General features: G+C 42.1%; 1 pseudogene; it reads right to left on the bottom strand.

The window, feature by feature from the left end:
• Window positions 1–11,367: 11,367 nt before the first annotated feature.
• LOC116895398 lies at window positions 11,368–11,499 on the bottom strand (annotated as a pseudogene).
• Between the last annotated feature and the right edge of the window lie 9,786 nt (window positions 11,500–21,285).

Below are 21,285 nucleotides of genomic sequence, written 5' to 3'. Positions count from 1 at the left end.
GGCCCCTCCTTTAGGTAAAGACAGCATGAGTAGATACAGGACTACTACAGAGCCATTGCCCTACACAGGGACATATGATGAAGAAGGTAATAGCTGGGTTAACATTGATGGAAAGAGTATCATATTATTCTTTAAATTTTATAGAACGCTTCGCCAGATCACGTCCCTGTACTTGCCTATTATCAAAAGGAACTTTCCTATCTTTAAAAAGACAATTACATGAATTTTGGCTAAAAGAGAGTAAAAGACTAAAGATTCCTTACAGCCGGCTGTCCTATTGTTACCCGAGAGATGATATTTAGAAATTGAGGTAAATGAGGTTTATGACCACTGTCTGGCACCTGTCTGTCTGTCTGTCTGATTCTCACCTGTCTTACTTTCTGTTCTGAACTTCATGTAAACTGTTAAACTTTTTTGTGGTTATTGTTTGAGTGTACCCTGACAAGGGGCCAAAAAATTAGCTTCTGTTCAAGTATTGTATATAACCACAAAGCAGATTTCGGTAAAATTGCAGCAGATTCAAACCACCCTGAGTGTGCTGTGTCTGTCATTGCGCCGAACCTGTGCCTTCCTGAGTACCAGAGCCCTGCTTCTCCTGCGGTGTCCTCCGAGTGGTCCGTGGCACATCTCAGAATTCCACGCCAGTCATAATGGTGATCACCAAGCAAGCAAACAACAACAAATGGTGAATAAGGATGTAGGGGAAGAAGCCCAGAACGGTACTGATGGGACTGCAAACTGATGCTGCTGCTAACCACAGGAGTGAGTGTGGACGTTCATTGGAAAGCTAAAACTTAAAACTACTGTAAAAACCTGGCCATATACCACTCCTCATTGGGTAGCTAAAGTACTCTCGGCGTACCACAAACACACATGCATGGTCTTCTTCACCGTGCGGTTTACAAGAACTGAAAAATAGGACAGGACCAGCCTCACTGTCCATCAATGTATGGATGGATAGAAAAATGTACATATACACAACAGAACTCAACCATAAAAAAATGTGATGCACACGCATGTGTGTGCATGCATATGCGTGTGTGTGTGTGTGTGTGTGTGTGCGCGCGTGTGTGTGTGCTGAGATGTTAAGGAAGCATACAGAAGGTAGAATGCTCATGGAATACATGTGACAGGAAGGACAGGAAAGAGGACTATTTGGGGAAGGAATGAAACCAGTAATAAGGGGCAAGGACGATGGAGAAGACAGTGAGGAGAGATGGACTAGAACAGAGTATAATGGCGTGTATGGAAATGCCATAGTAAAACCCATTACATTGTGTGCCACTTAAAACCACTAATTAAATAACCCAAGCATCAGATACGGCCACACAGAAGCACACACACAGGACTGAAACGACTTGCTTTTTTTACTTCTGGTAGAATCAGTGTTTCAAGACATTTCTGGTAGCAGAAATCACAGACTAGAAGGGAGAGGGTGGAGCTAGGGAAGAGAGCTGCACACTGGGGTGCAGTGAGGAATGAACCTGGTTAGGGAAGTGGTGCACAACAGGGCATCCTCCGAACACCGAGGGACAACGCCCCAGTGAAGAAGGATTTCTGCAGCATCATTTTCTCAAAGGAACCCAACACAATCTCGGGGTCACCTCCTTTTCAAGATCCACTCATCTGCTGATCTCTGCCGGTGGCACGGTCCTAAGGTGCCTGAAGGACCTCAGACCTCTCCATATGTCCCAAGGGGAAATCTGTCCACTGCTTTCAAGGTTGCTTCCCTGTTACCTCAGGCTAACAGCAGACACTGGAGCCTGCTTCTCTATCTAGGCCATCCTCTAAGCAACCTGACCTTCCTCCTGGAGACAGGGAATGAAACAAGAGAGGGACATTTGCAAGGCACCCACAACAAGTTTGCAGAGCAAGAACATAAGTTACTAAGAGACTTCTCCAGCCAGAGTCATGGAGACTTGATTGCTGGGCTCAGCGTGCTCTTGTGTTTTAAATATTCCACTTGTTTGGTTTCTAATTTCCTTCTTTTAATGGACCCTTCTCCTCATAAACCTTCACATCTTGGCTTTCTGCTTTTTTTTCCTCCTGTGTATTCTAAGGGGCCCTTCTCATAAGCCCTCCGGGGTGAGTGTGCGAACCACCACAAGCTTCAAGCTGCGCCGTGCACCACAGCTCCTGCTCATGAAGGCGGGTACCGCTTTCATCTTCTGAAAGATCGGCTTCGTCGGGGAATAGCAGAGCGAAGAAGGGGATTCGGGAGAGTAAAGAGACCCGGGGAACAGGGTGTCTCCTACTCCTCACCTCCTCTCCCAGCTGCCAGAAGAAACACACTTCTGGTTGGCTTTGATTTTCCCAGAACTCAAGGCAGATCAGGAGCAAGTGCCCTCTAGTGGAGGTCAGAGAGGTAATTCCTCAAGTCCTCAGAGAAGGCTGCCAAGAAAAAAAAATGCCTTCATCATTAACACCTAGAGGAAAAGGCTTCCTCCCTCGGGTGCACAGAGGAATTCGTGTGCTGCTTTCGCAGGGCAAATAATGTTGGGCACCAGCAATAGACACAGTCCCCTCTATGGGGAGCTTTGTGCACTGCAGACCAAAATGGTCCACACTGGGAACAATGGCCTCATCTCTCTGGATCATGAAGTGAGAGCTTCACGCTTTGCTGAAATGGCTTTCTGTGCCGATTATTCTCCTCAGCAAAGAAGAGCTGCGTACATTTCTATATCTGCCACTTCCCTCTTATTCTCAACAAGCATATTAATAATGCTACTTTATCTAGTGTTTATACCACATTTGCATATAGTACTGCCTACTCTCCTCATTTTCTAAAATGCACCACACGGCCTTCCCATGACTGCTGATATCACCATGTTCCCATGAGACCGATCCACCTATTCAACGGTAACAGAAATTGTGACATCAGTGACATGTGGACATCATCTGTTCCTCCACTTTCTTATGAGATGGACACGGTTCAAATATTAGTAAAAGTTCTTTCACTCTTTGTAGCTCCTCCTCCAAACTCCTTCAGGTACCTTCTCCCTCTCTCTTTTTCTATATTAAAACCTCGAGTAGATAAAGATAGGGAATGACCAATACATACGCAGTCTGTGACTAACAAGACGCTATTTGCCCAAATGTGCCCTTTGCATTTCAAAAGCAGCTTCTAGATGTAACACCAAAGAGACATACAACAAAAGAACATGTAGATGTGTTGGATTTTATACAGGTTAAAAACATTCTTTAAATTAAAGGGCACTATTCACTGTAGTGAAATGGCAATGACCATGATAGCAACGGTCTTTGAAAATCATGTATTTGATAAAGAATTGATTGATATCAAACATATATAAAGAGCACCCACAACACAACAATATGAACAGCAGATAATTGAATTTTAAGATTTTGGTGAAAGGACTCATACACATCTTTCTCCAAAGAAGAAACACAACCAACACCAAAAGCACATGAGAAAAGAGAAAAGTGGTTCAATACCACTAACCATTAAGAAACTGAGAAAGACTCTAATGAGATGTCACAGTGCGCCCACAAGGATGGGCACCATAAAACAAACAAGTATAGATACTGATGTCAAATAAATGGAGTCACACACATCAAGGCTGGAATGTAAAACAGGGTGGTCACCATGGGAACTACCCCAGGGGCTCTTCAGAAAGTGAAACAGAATAACCATCCATTCACTAACCCTGTGCATGGACACAAACCCAACGCACTGAACACCAAGACTGAGCAGGTATTTGCTCATCCATGTGCATGGCAACATTGCTCACAATATTAAGAGGTGAAAGTAACCCAAATGACAGTCGATGGATGAATGGACACAACACCTTGCTTGTTTTAAGGTTTCCATTGCTGTGAAGAGACACTCAGACCATGGCAACTCTTACAAAGAGAACATTTCATTGCAGCTGACGTAGAGTTCAGAGAGTTAGTCCATTATCATGGTGGGAAGCATGGTGGTATGCAGGCAGCCGTGGTACTGGAGAGGTAGCTGAGAGTTGTAGATTGGATTGGAACTACATCCAGATCAGCAGGCAGCATGAAGAAGAGAGTAACCCGGGGCCTGGCTTGAGCATCTGAAACCTCGATACCTGCCCTCATGGTGACACAAGTCCTTCCTCCAACAAGGCCACACCCACTCCAACAAGGCCACACCTCCTAATAGTGCCACTCCCTGTGGGCCTATGGGGGCCATTTTTATTCAAACCAGCACGTTGTGATAATTCATATGATAAAATATCACTTGGCTTTTAAAGCAAGGAACATTCTGGTGCCTGCTATGACAAACTTTTAGGACATTTAAGACAGACATGGAAGAACGAATATTGTTGTCCCATTTTTATGAAGGCTCTAGAAGAGTCAAACTTGGCGAGACAGCCCGTAGTCTTCCCAGAGCCTGCTGGAGGAAGAGGCAGGCATAGAGGATTGTTACTTAACAGCTATGGATTTCAGTTTGGGACGGTGGACATTTTCTAGATCTGGATGGTGGTGGCATTGTGACTGTCACTGAGCTGCAGCTGGTCAAGATGCTAGTGTCTGTGTAGTGCTATTTTACAGTGCAGTAAAACGAAATGATCCTTTCTGGCTGGCCAAGAGTTAAGGCTGTGACTGCCCAAGACTGTGACACCCCTAAAATAAGAGATCCGATATGTGTGAGGCCTAGTCTTCTCTCACAAGGACTTGAAAAATACAAGCTAACTTTCTAAGCTAGAATTTCCTTATCTCTAAATCAGAGTTCAACATATCTATTGTATTTTCTCTTTTACGTAGGAAGACATCAAGTTTCCTTAGTCCCTAAAGTTTGGTTTGCTGAGTCCATTCCTGGAGGTGAGGACGGGGCTCAGGTTTGGGCATTCAGTTTTTCTTCTTCCTCTGAGCAAATGGGATTAAGACCCAAGGAAGTTCAAGAGAATTAATCCCCAAACTCTTACTAGAACAACTAAAGAATTTCTTCTTTTGACTGGGCTGCCAACGGGATAGAATGTGAGAGTTGCTGGCAGCCATTTGTGATTGAGGAGAAAGCTTACCAGAGAATAAAGAAGACATGGAAAGATGTGGTCTGAGGGATGGAGAGCCTGGAATTACATCAAGACAATGTGATCTAGGGGCTGGGGGGATGGCTCTGTTGGTGTGTGTGCCTGACACACAGCATGGGGATCTGAGTTCAGATCTGTGGCACCTGTGTAAAAGCAGGCAGGGCAATGTGCTTCTGTAGTCCAAGTACTGGAGCAGGTGGGAGGAGGCTGATGCAGGTAGATCCCTGGAACTCAGTGAGCACCCAGGCTAGCTGAACTGATATGCTCTGGCTTCAGCGAGAGGTCCTGCGTCAAAAACAAGGTGGAGCACCAACCAGGAAGACAGTCAAAGTTGATGTCTGACCACGGATAGACACCACACATACACACACATGTACACACACACACACACACACACACACACACACACACACACACACACATGCACACAGGCACACATACATCATACACACACATCACACACACATCACAGACACACATCACACACACACATCATACACACACACATCACAGACACACATCACACACACATCATACACACACATAGCACATACATCACATACACATCATACACACACGTCACACACACATCACAGACACACATCACACACGCACACACACGCACACACACACATCACACACATACACATCATACACACATCACACACACATGCACATACACACACACATATCACGCACACATCAGACACATATCACACACACACACATCACACACATACATCACACACACATCACACACACACACATCACACACACATCATAAACACACATTACACACACACATCACACACACATTACACACACATATGCACATACACGCACATACACATCATACACACACATCACACATACACACATCACACACATACATCACACACACACATGCACATACACGCACATACACATCACACACACACACATCACAGACACACATCATACACACACATCATACACACACACATCACACACATCACACACATACATCATACACACACACATCACACACATCACACACATACATCATACACACACATCACACACATCACACACACATGCACATACACACATACACACACACACACACACACATACACACACATCATCACACACACATCATATACACACACATCACACACACAGAATACACAAACATATCACACACACACACATACACACACACATCACACACACACACACACACACATCACACACACACATCACACACATACATACATCACACACACACACACACATCACACACACACACATACACACACATACACATACACATCTCTCTCTCTCACACACACACACCACACACACATACACACACATCACACACACCCCCACACATCACACACACATACACATCACAGACACATACACACACAAGTCACACACATAAACACACATCACACACACATAAACACACACATCATACACACACGTATCACACACACATCATACACACACATCACACACACATCATACACACACACACACACACATCACACACACACACACACACACACATCATACACACACATCACACACACACATCACACACACATCACAGACACACATCACACACACACACATCATACAGACACACACATCACACGCATAAACGCACATGATAATTCTATCTAATTCCTGGGCACAGCAGCACCCGAGGGTCATATCTTCATGACTTTTTTGGTAACATGAGCCATCGTTTGATTTTTGTTGTCTAAAACATTGCGTAATCTTCTTTTGTTCCTTATATCTAAAAAAGTCTTGACGAATGCATTTGCCTTGCTGTGTTATGGGAGAAAGTAAATGCAATAATTACACAAGGCCTGCAATTCGTACTGTCTTATCTTTGAATCCCATCCAGAAAATGTTAAGTGTGACAACCTTATTATACATACAGATAGACACAAAAGCACAAATTCTGGGTATGACCCACATTGTACAGGCTCAGAATATAAACTCAGAGAAAGCTTAAAGTTGTCCTAGGTGAGTCCTCTTCTTCATGAAGCTGGGTCAGACATGGTGCAGGAGCTGAAACTCTACAACCAGATGTTGTCATCTGTGCTAATTAAGAGGTTGAAGCTTGGGGCTGGGGATTTAGCTCAGTGGTAGAGCGCTTACCTAGGAAGCGCCAAGGCCCTGGGTTCGGGTCCCCAGCTCCAAAAAAAAACAAAAAAAAAAAAAAAAAAAAAAAAAAAAAAAAAAAAAAAAAAGAGGTTGAAGCTTGACACTGTCATTTACATGGAGATGGCATTTGACTTGTGTATTTAAATGAGGACTGCCTGTGAATAGAGGTGAACCATCCTCTTCAGGACAGAAGGCAACATAAAGTATCCCGCCTCATCTCAGGACAGCAGCCCTTACATAATTTCTCTAGATAAATTAGTCCGTGGGAAAGTGCGCTGTACGGATGGATGATTCTTTCTGTTGGGGTTTGGCTTGTGTGATGTTTGTATTGTCAACTCTGCCTGCTCCGTAGCCTTCCTCCTTATAGAGAAAACCCTTCTTCTGTGCCAAACAGCATATTCTTGGTTCAAAAACCATCAAGTCAAAATACAATATTTGTAATTATCTGAGCAACTATTAATTAATTAAGATCAGTAGCTGGAGGAGGGAGTGAATTAATCTCCAAGTGACTTAAGAGAAGTCAAGAACAGACCTATGATAAGATAGCTGTTCCTAAGCCACTATTCCACTATGCCAAAGCTGCTCTGGGCTTGTCCATAGAGCAGTGGCTGTGTGTAGATGAGGAACAATGGTGGACTCTGACAGTCACTGTAGCTTGCCTCAAATGGGCAAAGGCTGATGGAGAGCATCTCATTTAGGATGTAGCTGTAACTCCTACCAAAGGGGAAGGAACCTCAAGGATTTAAAAGTCACAAGGTCCTAGAACAATACGAAAGGTAAGAAGGGCTCCTGAAATGAGCAGCTACTTGGATAATATCTGAGAGTCAGGATGAAATAATGACCTAGAATATTCTTTATTAGTCTAGTTCCTATCAAACTATGAATTCTTCAAAAAAAATGATACAGTACAAGACCTAGTAATTCCACTATGTAAATGGAATTACTCAGGAAAATGTAAATATATTCCCACAAAAGTTTGTAGCTGACTGTTCATAGCAGCATTAAGCACAGTGGCCAAGGTGCGGAAACAAACTAAGTGTCTATCGACTGATAAATGAATACAGTGCATATAATAGTCATTTCAGAAGAGTGAGCAACCCTCAGCTGCGATGTCACCATCAGATTGATTTGTGGGCTAGCCCATGACATCTTCTTCTGGTTATGGTTCATGTAGGAGGGCCCAGTTCACTGTAGGTGCTCCTACCCTCAGGGACAGTAGTCTTGGGAACTATGAGGAAGCACACCCAACCAGCCACGAGGAGCAAGCCAGACAGCATTGCCCATGCACGCCTTCTGTTTTACTTCCTGCCTCCAGGTTCCTCCCTGACTTGAGTTCCTGCCCTGACTTCCTTCCGTAATGGGCAGTGACATGGAACTCTAAGCTGAAATAAACCCCTTCCTCCCTGAGTAGTTTTTGGTCCTGGTGTTTTATAACAGTCATAGAAAGCTAAGATGATATCCTTACGACTGATTCAAATTTTACCTATTCAAATGAAGTTTTCATTCATACCACAGCGGTAATTCATGATATATAGGTATTTCTTACAAACTCGATGTCAGAGGAAGGAAGCCAGATTCGAAGGGTCACATAGTATGGTTTCATTTATTTAAAATGTGAATTGGCAGATCCATACACAGACACGGACGGTAAGTTACTATAATGCCAAGGGCTCAAGGGAGAAAAATGGACAGGGAGTGGCTATGGATGAGGTTTTTTTTTGGGGGGGGGGGATAATGACTTTGTTATTGAATTGGGAAATGGAGACAGCAACGTTTTGGCTAATATAGAAAAATATCATTGAATTATTCACATAAAAGGGTTGATTTTATAGTATGTGAATTAATAAAACTATTTAGTTAGCTACAACTTTGTGAAGACTCCCATAGCTTCTTGGTTTGAATCAACCTTTCCTTCTATGTACAAACTTTAGAACACCCTTTCCTGAGGGTTTATGCAATTTTACAATGCACCTGCCTCCTCTGGTGATTATGAGATCTTCTAGGGAAGGGTGATGTCTTGTCTATCCTGGTGTTCTCAAGTGAACACATGAAACTCATTTACTGCATATTCAGTAGATAGATCAAGTGAAGGGATATTCACTTCACAAGCCTTCATAAACCATGGCAATATTGAGCAACCTATATTAAACACAGCAAATGTTCCAAATATTCTGTATGCAAGACTTTGGTGACGTAAAAGTGGAAAAGGCACCGTCTCCAGCTCTGAGCAATGTTTCCTCACAATAGTTACAGCGCTTCCATGCTTAGAATGCACAGTTAGCTATGACATCCACAGCTAATAGTTTAGGGATGGCAGACTTACCACCTGAGGACAATGACAGGCAGCAAGACGGAAGTGAGTCCTGGGATTGTTAGGGGATGACTGCTGAGGTGCATTCCACAGCTAACAGGAATGCTGCACTGCTCTGCACAGTGCAGGCGACCGGAAGGTCTCAGAGTCAGCCGGAGTCCCTGAAGAGAGATCAGCCCAGAACATCACGTGCAATCATGATCTACCGCAGGGCTCTAATCAACTCCAAGTGTTCACTTCTGAAGCTACGTCCTCTGGGGTTGGGAGGACGCAAAGGAGAGGTAAAAACAAGGAACACTAAGACCCTTGCCTTCCTACTTTCAAATTTCAGGCTTCAAGCTCATGACCAAAGCAAGCTGGAGGAGAGGTGGGGTGACAAGTTAAAAATGAGTGTGCTTTAAAATTCCTTTGCCCTGGTCATGGCTTGTTTGATGTGACCATTACTTTACGAGAGAAGCCAGATCCAAGCTCTATCTGAAAAAGTCCAACACAGATAAATGAATCTACCCTAGCTGGAGACAGCAGAAGGGATCCTGAACAAACAGGTGGGAGGGAGGTTGGAAAGAGCCAAACTAAAGTCTTTTAATTCTAATATATATTTTGGTGTTGGCTTTTATACTGTATGTTTTAAATATTGGAGATCACTAACTCTAAGTACTCAATACTTCAATTACAAATAAAATGTTATATATGTGCATGTGTATATATTTGTAATTGAAGTATTAAGTACTTCATATATGTGCCATATATATATGGTGTATTACATGATGCTCTGATATGTGTATCATAGCAAACTGTTAGGTCAAGTTATTAACAGGCGCATCACCACACTATCTTTGTGAAGTGATAAGGAAAACTTACTCAGTAAGAGACAAGCACAGATCAGACACGCTGCGAGGAATCAGTGGCTCCTTAACACTCTAGAGCCACACTTACTTCTATGACAAGGACATGAAAAGTCTACTATCAGTTTTCAAATATATCGTATTCACCCTAGGAACTATAGGAACGACTCTGCCTGCAGACTTCTTGATCTTAGTCCTCCTGTGCAACTGAAGTCTGAGTCCTTGGTCATCAATCTTTCTGATTCCTTCACCGTCCCCCAGTTTCCACAACCACAGTTTTACTTTCCATGAGTCCAATGATTTGGGGTTTTTGTTTTGTTTTGTTTTTTCCTTGTTTTGAAGGCGCAACATAAAAGTGAAATTGCGAAGTACGTGTCTCTGTGTCTGGCTTGTTTCACTTAACGTAGTACCTCCAGTTCCACCCATGTTGTCACTAGTGACAATGTATCCTCGGTTTTAAAGTCTGAATAGTACTCTATTGTGCATTTACACGTTTTCTTCATTCAAATATCCAATACAGCCATGGGCTTACATTTCATACCTTGATCATTATGAACTATGCTACCATGGCGATGGGATTGTGGATGTCTTTGACTTACTGCCCTGCCTTCCTTTGGATGCTGACCCAACAGTGGGGTGACTAAATCACATGATAGTTGCATTTGCAAGTCTTGAAGCTTTTCATTTGGATATTTAAAATGTACATTCCAATAATTAAAATCATCTGGGCAAAACAATGCCATTCTGACTAATCTGCATTTTACAGCCTGCAGGACGCCTTGAATCATTTTGAAATTTACTCTGGATTTCACCATCTCCCACCCAGTTTCCCCCTCATTAACCTGCAGGTTCTTTTCCTTTCCTGCCAGCCAGAGTGGCAGGCCCGGCCTCCCTGAACAGCAGTTCTGATTCTTTGATGTGAAAGGGCAGCAGGGTCATTTAAACCTTACCCAACCTCTTTGCATCTGATAAAGTTAAAGAGCTAAGAAAGAAATAAGAAGGCCATGCTTGTGGGCCGTATAGTGCGTGCTGGTACTCACGACACACCTGCTTGCTTTTCCTGGTCAGTCATTTCTTTTGAAGACAGATTTTTCTCTTGCCTTTCTCGCTTCTTTCATTTAGACTTACTATATTTCTTGACCTCAGCCATCTCAGGTTTGTCAGGCATGGTTGTCCAAGGAGTGGACCAAGGTGCGTGAATAGGATTTTAGTGGCTACCAAGGTTCCATTTCAGATTTCTGAAGCTCCTCTATACTGCTTTCTGTACAGAGTCCTTTTCATTCTAACTAACAGTGTGCAAGAATTCTCTTCTCTCCCTCCTGGTCAGCATTTAGTACCATTCATCCTTTTGGTAACAGCCATTCTCACACATAGGAAATGACCTCTCATTGCAGTTTTGACTTGTGCTTCCCTGATAATTAAAAATACTGAACATTTTTTATTCTTTTTTTTTTTTTTTTTTTTTTTTTTTTGGTTCTTTTTTTTTTTTTTGGGGACCCGAACCCAGGGCCTTGCGCTTCCTAGAACATTTTTATTCTTACTAACTACTGATGTTTTCTTTTGAGAAATGTCTATCCAAGCTAGAGATGCCTCTTACGTAAGAGCACTGCCTCTGAAAGATTGAGGAACTGAGTTCAAATCCCTGGCACCCAGAGAAAAAGCTGAATATGGCTGCTCATGTCTAGAACGCCAGCATTGTAGGCTGGAGACGGAACAATCTGCAGAGCTGACTGGACAGCCAGCAGTCAAGGCAAAAGAGACGGCTTCCAGCTCACTGAGAGACCCTATCTCTAGACAATAAGACGGAGAGTGACCTAAGATCTGAGGCACCTCACTCTGGTCTCATCATCCGCTCACATAGGTGTGAGTGTCCCTATGTTCACACATATGCCTTAGGGGTAAGTGTCCCTGTCCCTGTACAGGGCTTTTAGACAATCTGCTGACAGTCAGAATTCCTGTCTCCTGCATGTGGGTGACCAGTTTTCCCATTGCTGCTCATTGAAGACGCTACTTTGCCCCACTTTCTGGTCTCAGGATCTTTATTGAAAACCTGTCAACTCTGGGTAAATTTATTTCTAAGTTCTCTGTTATGATTTAGTGGTCATGGCTGTTTTATACCATGACCGTGTGGTGTTTCTGTTGTTGCTATATTACAATATCCAATCCAGTAACATAGTGTCTCTAGCTTTATTCTTCCTTAAATCTCTTTGATATCTGGGGCCTTCTGTTGCTCCATGTAAATTTTAGGATTCTTTTTTTATTTCTGTGAAGACTTCCATTGAAATTTCATCAGGGATGATATTGGATTTGTAGGTTTCTTTGAGCGTTGTGGACATTCCAACTTTCCCAATGCATGAACACAGAACACCTTCCTATTCATCTCTGTTTTGTTTCTTTCATCAGTGTCTCAGTCCGCTCTGTAAATATTTCATACCCTTCTTTAAATTTATTCCTCTTTCACTGCTGTAGATGCCACTATTTCCTTGATTCACTTTCTAGTTTATCATTTGGGTACAGAAGCACACTGCTTTGGGAATATTGGTTTTGTAAATACTTCAACTCTACTGGATTCAGCTATTAGCCCAGATAGTTTTTGGAGTCTTAGAGTTTTCTCTGGGCTTTCTCACTTGTCTGTAAACAGACAATTCAACTTCTTCCTCTCCAAGTTAGATTCCTTTTATTCTCTTCTCTTCCCTTATTGCTCTGGATTCCAATAGTGAACTTAATCAAAATGGCAACAGTGGACATCCAGGCTTCGTCTCTGATCTCAGTAGAAAAGCTCTTAACTTCTCACCACTGAGAATGGTGTTAGCTAGGGGCTTGCTATGACTGCTTTTTTATTGAATTGAGATATATTGCTTCTAAAGATAACTTTGAGAATTCTATCATGAAAGTCTGTTGGGTTTATTGAAAACCTCCTTTGAATATACTGAGATGACTTCCTTCTATGAGTCACATATAGACGTATAGACTCATGTATATGGAACAATCCTTTTGTTTCAGAGACAGTGCCCACTTGATTGATGGATGAGCCTTTTAGAGGCTGTTGAATCCAGGTTACTAGTAGATTCGTATTTATGTCCATCAGGGATACTTTCCTTCCAGTGGCTTTGATTGACTTTACTGTCAGGCTAATGCTTGCTTTGTCAAATGAATTTGAAAGTTTTCCCTCTGTATCAGTCTATTAGGGATGCTGCAGTCATTTCTGAACAATACAATCTTATTGCTTATATTTCTCAAAGCTATCAGGATGAAGCCAAGCATCAGTTCATGGTGTCTAGTTCTAACTCAAACGATGCACTTTCTTGCTGCATCCTTACATGTGGGAGGGGAGATACTCCTTTTAACTTTGGATCAGCATTCCCATTCTTCTGAAAGGGCCATCTTCTTCTTGTTATATTACAGACTAAATACCTTCCACTTATTACTAATTCAGTCTCCTCATGCTCATATATTCCATTGTTTTACGTTTCAGTCTTGTTAAGAATGTACGGAATTTATCTTCTTTTCTAAATTATCCTATTCATTAGCATGTAATTGTCTACAGGCATATTAGCAGTTTATTTCTGAACTATGACTTGAATGTCTCTTCTTTCACTTCTAATTCTGAGTCTCTGGCCTTCCCTGCATCTTCTTAGATAACATAGTCGATAATTTTATCTTTATTTTATTGGTCATTTTTAGTGTCTATTTTTATTTCTTACATTATTTTCTTCTCCCTGCTAACTTTGGACTTTGTTTCTCTTTTTCTGGTTTCACGTTAGCTTGTTTCATTGTCAGTTTCGAGGTCAGCCTTGGTCACTGTGAAAGAGCATTTCGTTCTGTAGTTGTGGTTTATACTGTGCTCCTGGCTTTTTCCACAGTGGTTTCCAGCCTCACGTTTTACTTCCTCTTTGATGTGCTGGTGGTTAGGAGTATGTGGTTTAATGACCACATGTCCACATGTCCACATGTCCACATATCTGTGATCTTCTGAAATTGCTTCTGTTACTGATTTCTAGCTTCACATCACTGTGGTCAGAAAGATATTCTATATAATCTCAACCCTCTTTAATATTTTAAGACTTGTTTTATGGCCTAACCTTTGACTCAGATGAGAGAATGTTCCACATACACTTAAGAAGAAAATACCATCTTGTGTTGTAGGACAGACTGTTCTAATTAGCTCAAATGTAGTTCAGACCAATGTTTCCTTATTGACTATATGCTTGGGTTATTTATCCATTACTGAAAAAGGGTATTGAAGACTGGTACTATTACTGTACTCTGTCTGTCTCTGTCTCTGTCTCTGCCTGCTTCTGTCTCTCTGTCTTTGTCTGTCTCTGCCTCTCTCTCTCTGTCTCTCTTTGTCTCTCTCTCTGCCTCTCTCTCTCTCTCTCTCTCTCTCTCTCTCTCTCTCTAACTCCCCCTGTCCCTCTCCTTCTCCCTCTCCCTCTCCCTCTCCCTCTCCCTCTCCCTCTCCCTCTCGATTTCTAGATATCTTAGTACTTTCTTGACCTGGACCAGCAAGTTGTTGTTCAGTGATAAGATCCTAAAGGCAAGGACTGAGGATAAGAAAATAAATAAAATAAGAAAGCTAGAACCAGGAGGTCTTGCAGAGACTGATAGCTAACACCAAGCAAACTTATTAAGAAGTGCAGCTAGATTTGCAGTGGGGAAATAGAAGTTAATAAAGTTAATAAATTTGTCAGCAGGAAATTAATAAAGCAATGTTGCATTAAGGGAACACATGATATCTTAAGTTCACCACAGACTGAGCGCATTGGCTTTGAGACTTGTAATGCCAGTCTAAGAGGAAAGGGATTATTCAACTTTCCATTAACCAAACCTTAACTTCTTCCAGGCCCTGGCCCCAGACCCAGCCCAGACCCAGTCCAGACCTTGCCAAGTCTGCCCATAGGCAAGGACACATAACTGTTCTTCTCTTTTGTCCTTTCATCAGGACCTCTAAGAAAGCCTTGAATCAACCAGGCTCCCAACATTTGCTTATTTGTTTAGGTCTTTCATTGTGATGTGCATGTATTTTTATAATGCTTTATTCTTTTTTTTTTTTTAATTCTTTTTTTTTTTGAGCTGGGGGCGCTTTATTCTTAATGAATCCATTCTAATATCATTATATAATGTGCCCACCCCCACTTCCTCCTTCCCTTCCAGTTTTTGACTCAGAGACTTTTTTTTCCTGAGTAGGTACAGTTGTTCCTGCTCTTTCTTGGTTTCCCTTTGCTTGGGTATCTTCTATCCTTTCATTTTCAGTCCGTGAGTTTCTGGCAGGCAGCATACTGTTGAGTGTTGCATTCTTTTTTTTTTTTTTTTTTTTTTTTTTTTCTTTCTTTTTTTCGGAGCTGGGGACTGAACCCAGGGCCTTGCGCTTGCTAGGCAAGTGCTGTACCACTGAGCTAAATCCCCAATCCCGAGTGTTGCATTCTTATCCATTCAGTCACTCTATCTCTTCTGATTGGATAGTTAATCCATTACATTCAAGATAATTACTGCCAGCTGAGGACTTCTTTTGTCTTTGTTAATTGTTTTCAGGTTATTTGTAAATCCTTTTACCTTCCCTCTGTTGCAGTTCTCCATGATGACTTGATGCTTTGATTCCTTGCTATCTACCTCTTATGTATTCACTAAAGCCTTTGACTTTATGGTTATCATAGCATTTACATAAAATAGGCTATTTTAAGATGATAAGATCAATCATAAAAGATAACCGGCAGTTTAACCTCATAATATCCATTCTGATTTTGATTTTGGTGTGCAGATTTTCAGGTTTTTTTTTTTATATCATTAACAAATTATTGTGGCTAGTATCTTGATAGTTTTATTTTTAAACCTCATACTAACAATGTATGCAGTTTACTTAACTTGCAGAGAATTTCCTACTTTCTCGTCTTTTTTTGTTTTTTTTGTTTTGTTTTTGTTTTGTTTTGTTTGTTTGTTTTTTGTTTTTTGTTTTTTTGTCTTTTGAGACAGGTTTTCTTTGTGTTGCCCTGGCTGTCCTGGAACTCAATTTATAGTCCATGTTGGTCTTGAGCTCATAGAGATTTGACTGCCTCTGCCTCATGAGTGCTGGGATTAAAGGTTTGCATCACCACTGCCCAGCTTTTTCTGATGGTTGTATGTTACCAATCCCTTTCTTTATCTTTCTTCTTAGAGAACAGCCCTTTATCATTCCTGTAGGAAAGAAACCTTGTGGTGATAAACTCCCTTGGCATTTATTTGTCTGTTTTTTAAAATAAAAACTCTTGCATTTTTAAGTCTATTTTATTTATACATGTATGAGTGTTCTGCTGCATGTACACCTACATACCAGATGAGGGTATCAGATCCATTTATAAATGGTTGTGAGCCACCGTGTAGTTGCTAGGACTTGAACCTTGGTCCTCTGGAAGCGCAGCCAGCACTCTTAACCACTGAGCCATCTCTCCAGAACCCTCTATTTCATTTATTTTTTTTCAATAATTTATTTTCTTTATTTGTCTTACATTCCTTCCCTCCCCCCCCCCCGGAGCTGGGAACCGAACCCAGGGCCTTGTGCTTGCTAGGCAAGCGCTCTACCACTGAGCTAAATCCCCAACCCCTTGTCTTACATCCCTATCGTAGCCAGTTCCCCCCTCTTCCAGTCTTACTCTTATAAATCCTTCCTCCATTGCCCCTTCCCTTCTTTGCAGAGAAGGGGGAGCCTCCCTTGGGTACCACCCCACCCTCGGACATCTAGTCCCAGCAGGAGTAGGCACATCCTCTCCCACTAGGCTTAACCAGGCAGTCCAAGTATAGAAAGGGGGGCCTGAATTTGTTTCCTAGCACCCATAAAGGGTAGCTTACAACCACAAGTAACTCCAACTCTAGGGAATCTATCATCTTTTAGCTTCTGGGGCACCTGTTCTCATATGCATATAAATTAACATATACACACAGGTAGCTAATAATTTTTAAAAATCATTTTATAAAAACCCTTAAAATCCCAATAAGTTAACAGGTAAATTGATAATAAAGAGACAGAAAACATTCTCCCTGGCTTTTCTTTTCAGAAATAATCATGGCACCTTGCTAAGTGCAAGCTGGGCGCAAAGCAAAGGTTCTCAAACGTCAGTGGACCTAAACATCAACCAGTCTACTGGATCTGAGGAACTTGCACACTTTCCAAGGTCCTGCTCAATCCTGAGTTCTATGTTGCAGTCCGAGCTTACCACTACTGGTGGAAAGCAGACTTGTGGCAGCTGTCAATCCATTAGACTGTGGCTCTCTTTGGGGGCCTCAAGCTCCACAGGGCTACAGTGGACACCATATATGGAAGAAATAACTTCAACAAGGAATTGAATCTTCAGAGAAGATATAGTTTCTGCAAGTCATTGGGGTTTTGTCTGTGCCCCCTAAAAACTCTGCTTGTGTGGGATCAGTTTCTGTGATGTCTCTGCTGTTAGGGACTTTTCTCATGTAACAAGATCTCTTCTTCTGAAACTCCTATTATATAAACATTTTCTCTTCGGATACTGTTGGTCCCACAAATCTCATGAACTTTTGTTCATTTTCCCTTTTATCTTCCCTGACTATGCTTTTAAGCAATTTGTCTTCTAACTCACAACCTTTTTCTTTCACATGCTCACTTTCATTGATGTTTTTGGTTGTATTTTCTTCACTTATTGACTTTTAGCTCTAGAATTTGAGTTCTTTTTTTTTTTTTTAAAATAATTTCAATCTGTTAAGACATCTTGTTTGGGGGCTGGAGAGATGGCTCAGTGGTTAAGAGCACTGACTGCTCTTCCAGAGGTCCCGAGTTCAAATCCCAGCAACCACATGGTGGCTCACAACCATCTGTAATGAATCTGATGCCTTCTTCTGGTGTGTATGAAAATACCTATAGTGTACTCATATAAATAAAATAAATAAAATCTTAAAAAAAAAAACATCTTGTTTGGGCCATTGTTTTCTAGATCTCCGTGAGCTCTGTAATTTCTTGAGGTTCATTGAGCTTCCTTATATTATTTAAAATAATTATTTAAAATACTTGTCAGGCAAATTCTATTTGTTTAGTTGAGCGGTTTATGGCTGGTGTTGTATTTTGTTCTCTCAATAGTGATGTATTTCTCTGGTCATTAATTTTGATATTTATGGTCATGAATTATTTCCTGGTTTGTTTGTTTTGTTTTTTTTTGTTTTGTTTTTTTTTTATTTTCTTAGGTTTCTGTTTTGAATTTTGTCCTTTTTTTTTTTTTTTTTTTTTTTAAGCCAAGGACCAAACCCAGCGCCTTGGGCTGGCTAGGCAAGTACTCTACACCAAGATTAACCCCAAAGCCTAGGCATCTTTTTTTAAGTAGCATGCGAAGTGATAGACATCATCATTGCATTCATACATACCTGGGTTTGCTGTTCTTGCTCCCCACTTCCTTCCTCAGGCTCCCTGCCCCTCCCTTTCCTTCCTTAGCAGTCCCTCTTGTGATACCAAGTGACACACATCTCCATTACCTTCTTCTTAATTGAAAAGCACAGCATGATGCATGAAGTCCCACGCTATCCTTGCACGAGAGCCATACTGACCTCCTCTGTATCACTCCAAGTTTAGTACACTAATGAAGCAAGTATACTTTAAAGATGAACACCGTCCTGATTCTTTTGTTTATGGCAATCCTGGAGGTTGAACCCAGTACCCAGCACATGGCAGACAAGTGCTCTACCACTACATATATCTCTGGTACTTTCATTTTAATGTTTCCATTTTCAACTTCAGTTAAACTTTACAGAGTATTTAAGTTATATTTCATTTTTTATTAATACACACACATCTCTTTATGTTTACAGTGTAAGGCTTGAAGTGAGTCTAAACTACTGGGAGACCCCCTAAGTGAGGCACGAGAACAGAGTTTGATACAAATGCAAAAGGTTTATTTTCTGGCACATCAGGGTCAGCCCTTGGTGGCGAGTGACTAGAAGGCTGTGACAAGCAGTTTTTATACTTTCAGAGGTACGGGTTACGTCAGCAAGGTTACAGTTCAAACTTACATGGCAAGCCTTCGAGCTCTATCTGGGACCAGAGGGTCAGGTGACTATCAGTACATTCTGCAGATTTTCAAGAATGCCCCTGCTCTTCCAACAACTGTGGGTGGAGAATGGAACTTGGCCTAGCCTTGACCTGAGGCAGTGGGTGTAAAGCTGGAGAAATCCCTTAGGGTCTTCATAACCTACCTACGTTCTACCAGGCCAAGTCTCTCTCTCTCTCTCTCTCTCTCTCTCTCTCTCTCTCTCTCTCTCTCTCTCTCTCTTTTTAAAGATTTTTATTTATTTTATGTATGTGAGTACACTGTAGCTGTCTTCGTACACATTACAGATGGTTGTGAGCCACCATGTGGTTGCTGGGAATTGAACTCAGGACCTCTGGAAGAGCAGTCGGAGCTCTTAACCACTGAGCCATCTCTCCAGTCCCCCAGGGCAAGTCTCTTAATAGCTCTTATACTTCAATAAGAACTAGGGTCTTTCAACATAATTTCATGTTCAAGTAGTACTTAATTAGGGTTTGTATTACTGTGAAGAGATACCATGACCATGGCAACTCTTATAAAGGAAAACATTTAATTATTTCAGAAGTTTAGTGCATTATCATCATGGTGGACAGCATGCAGGCAGACATGGATCTGGAGAACAAGCAAAAAGTTCTACATCTTGATCCACAAGCAGCCAAAGAAGACTGTCCCACTAGGCTTGAGTGTATGAGACCTCAAAGCCTGCCTCTACAGTGACACACCTCCTCCAACAAGGCCACACCTCCCTATGAGTCAGCATTCAATGCCATGAGTCTATGGGGGCCATTCCTATTCAGAGCACCGCATAGTATTAAATGTCTTCATCGGCAAGAAGACAGAATAGAGCTTCCCAAGGCGAATTTCCTCACAGAAATGCTAATTCAAACTATCTGCATGGGAAAATACCTCCGGGAGAACCAAGGAAGGCAGAAGGGAGGTCACATCTGAGTGTAGCACAGACCAGGCAACACTGGGAGGGATAGGAGTTACAGGTTTGTACCCTTCCTCCCTCCCCAGCCCCAGACAGCACAGTTGGGAGAGAGATCCCACTAGGGAACAGCAACAATGTCAGCAATGCAATGTCAGTAAAGGTTGGTCTGGTCCCCACAGTCCCCACATCCTGAGCCTCCAAGCCCACCAGGCTGCCTCTACTGGCCCCACAGGCTCCAAACTTTGAGCCCACCAAGGCCAGGCCAGCCTCTGCAGACTCAGTCTCCAAGCTTAGGCTGGCAGACTATGCCTGGGTTTTCTATGTCCCTACCAAGGCACCAGGTTGAACTCCAGGGCCCCTGTCTTCAGGTCTAGATTAACCCATGCATTAGCCAGGTTCCAGCCTCAAGATGTGATGAACTTGGCACTGCTGAACGCTTCTTTCTGTGTCTCTGCTAAGGAAAATAAAGGGAAAGCGGTCCAAGTATTTTCCCTAGTCCATTGCTTTGGTTTGACTGTGTCCCCCAAAGTTTATGTATCTAAAATTCAGGGCTGGAGAGATGGCTCAGTGTTTAAGAGCACTGGCAATTCTATAGGGAATCCAGGTTTGGTTCCCAGCAGCCATGTGGTGGCTCACAACCATCTGTAACTGTAGTCTCAGGGAATCCATTACATGTGGGCACCGGGCATGCGTATGGGGTACGGACAGACATTCAGGCAAAATACACAAATACACAGAAATACAACTAAGTAAATTTTAAAAAAATATTTAGTTTCCACTCAGCACTGTTAAGTGGTGGGACCTTGAAAAGGAAGCAAAGCTTTCTAAAGGATGGAGTACGGGAGTGAATTCCTTATGAATGAATAGTTTGGCCTCATCTCGGTCTCTCATGGCCCCCCAACACACACACACACACACACACACACACACACACACACTCCCTTTCTCTCTCATGCACACACAGTGTTGTGGTAGGACAGGTCTTGCTGGATGCTACTGCTTCTTGGAT

Source organism: Rattus rattus, chromosome 3 (genome assembly GCF_011064425.1).
Source record: "Rattus rattus isolate New Zealand chromosome 3, Rrattus_CSIRO_v1, whole genome shotgun sequence".
Lineage (NCBI taxonomy): Eukaryota > Metazoa > Chordata > Mammalia > Rodentia > Muridae > Rattus > Rattus rattus.
The sequence above is the reverse complement of the archived record's forward strand: the minus strand, read 5'-3'. Positions and strand labels throughout refer to the sequence as shown.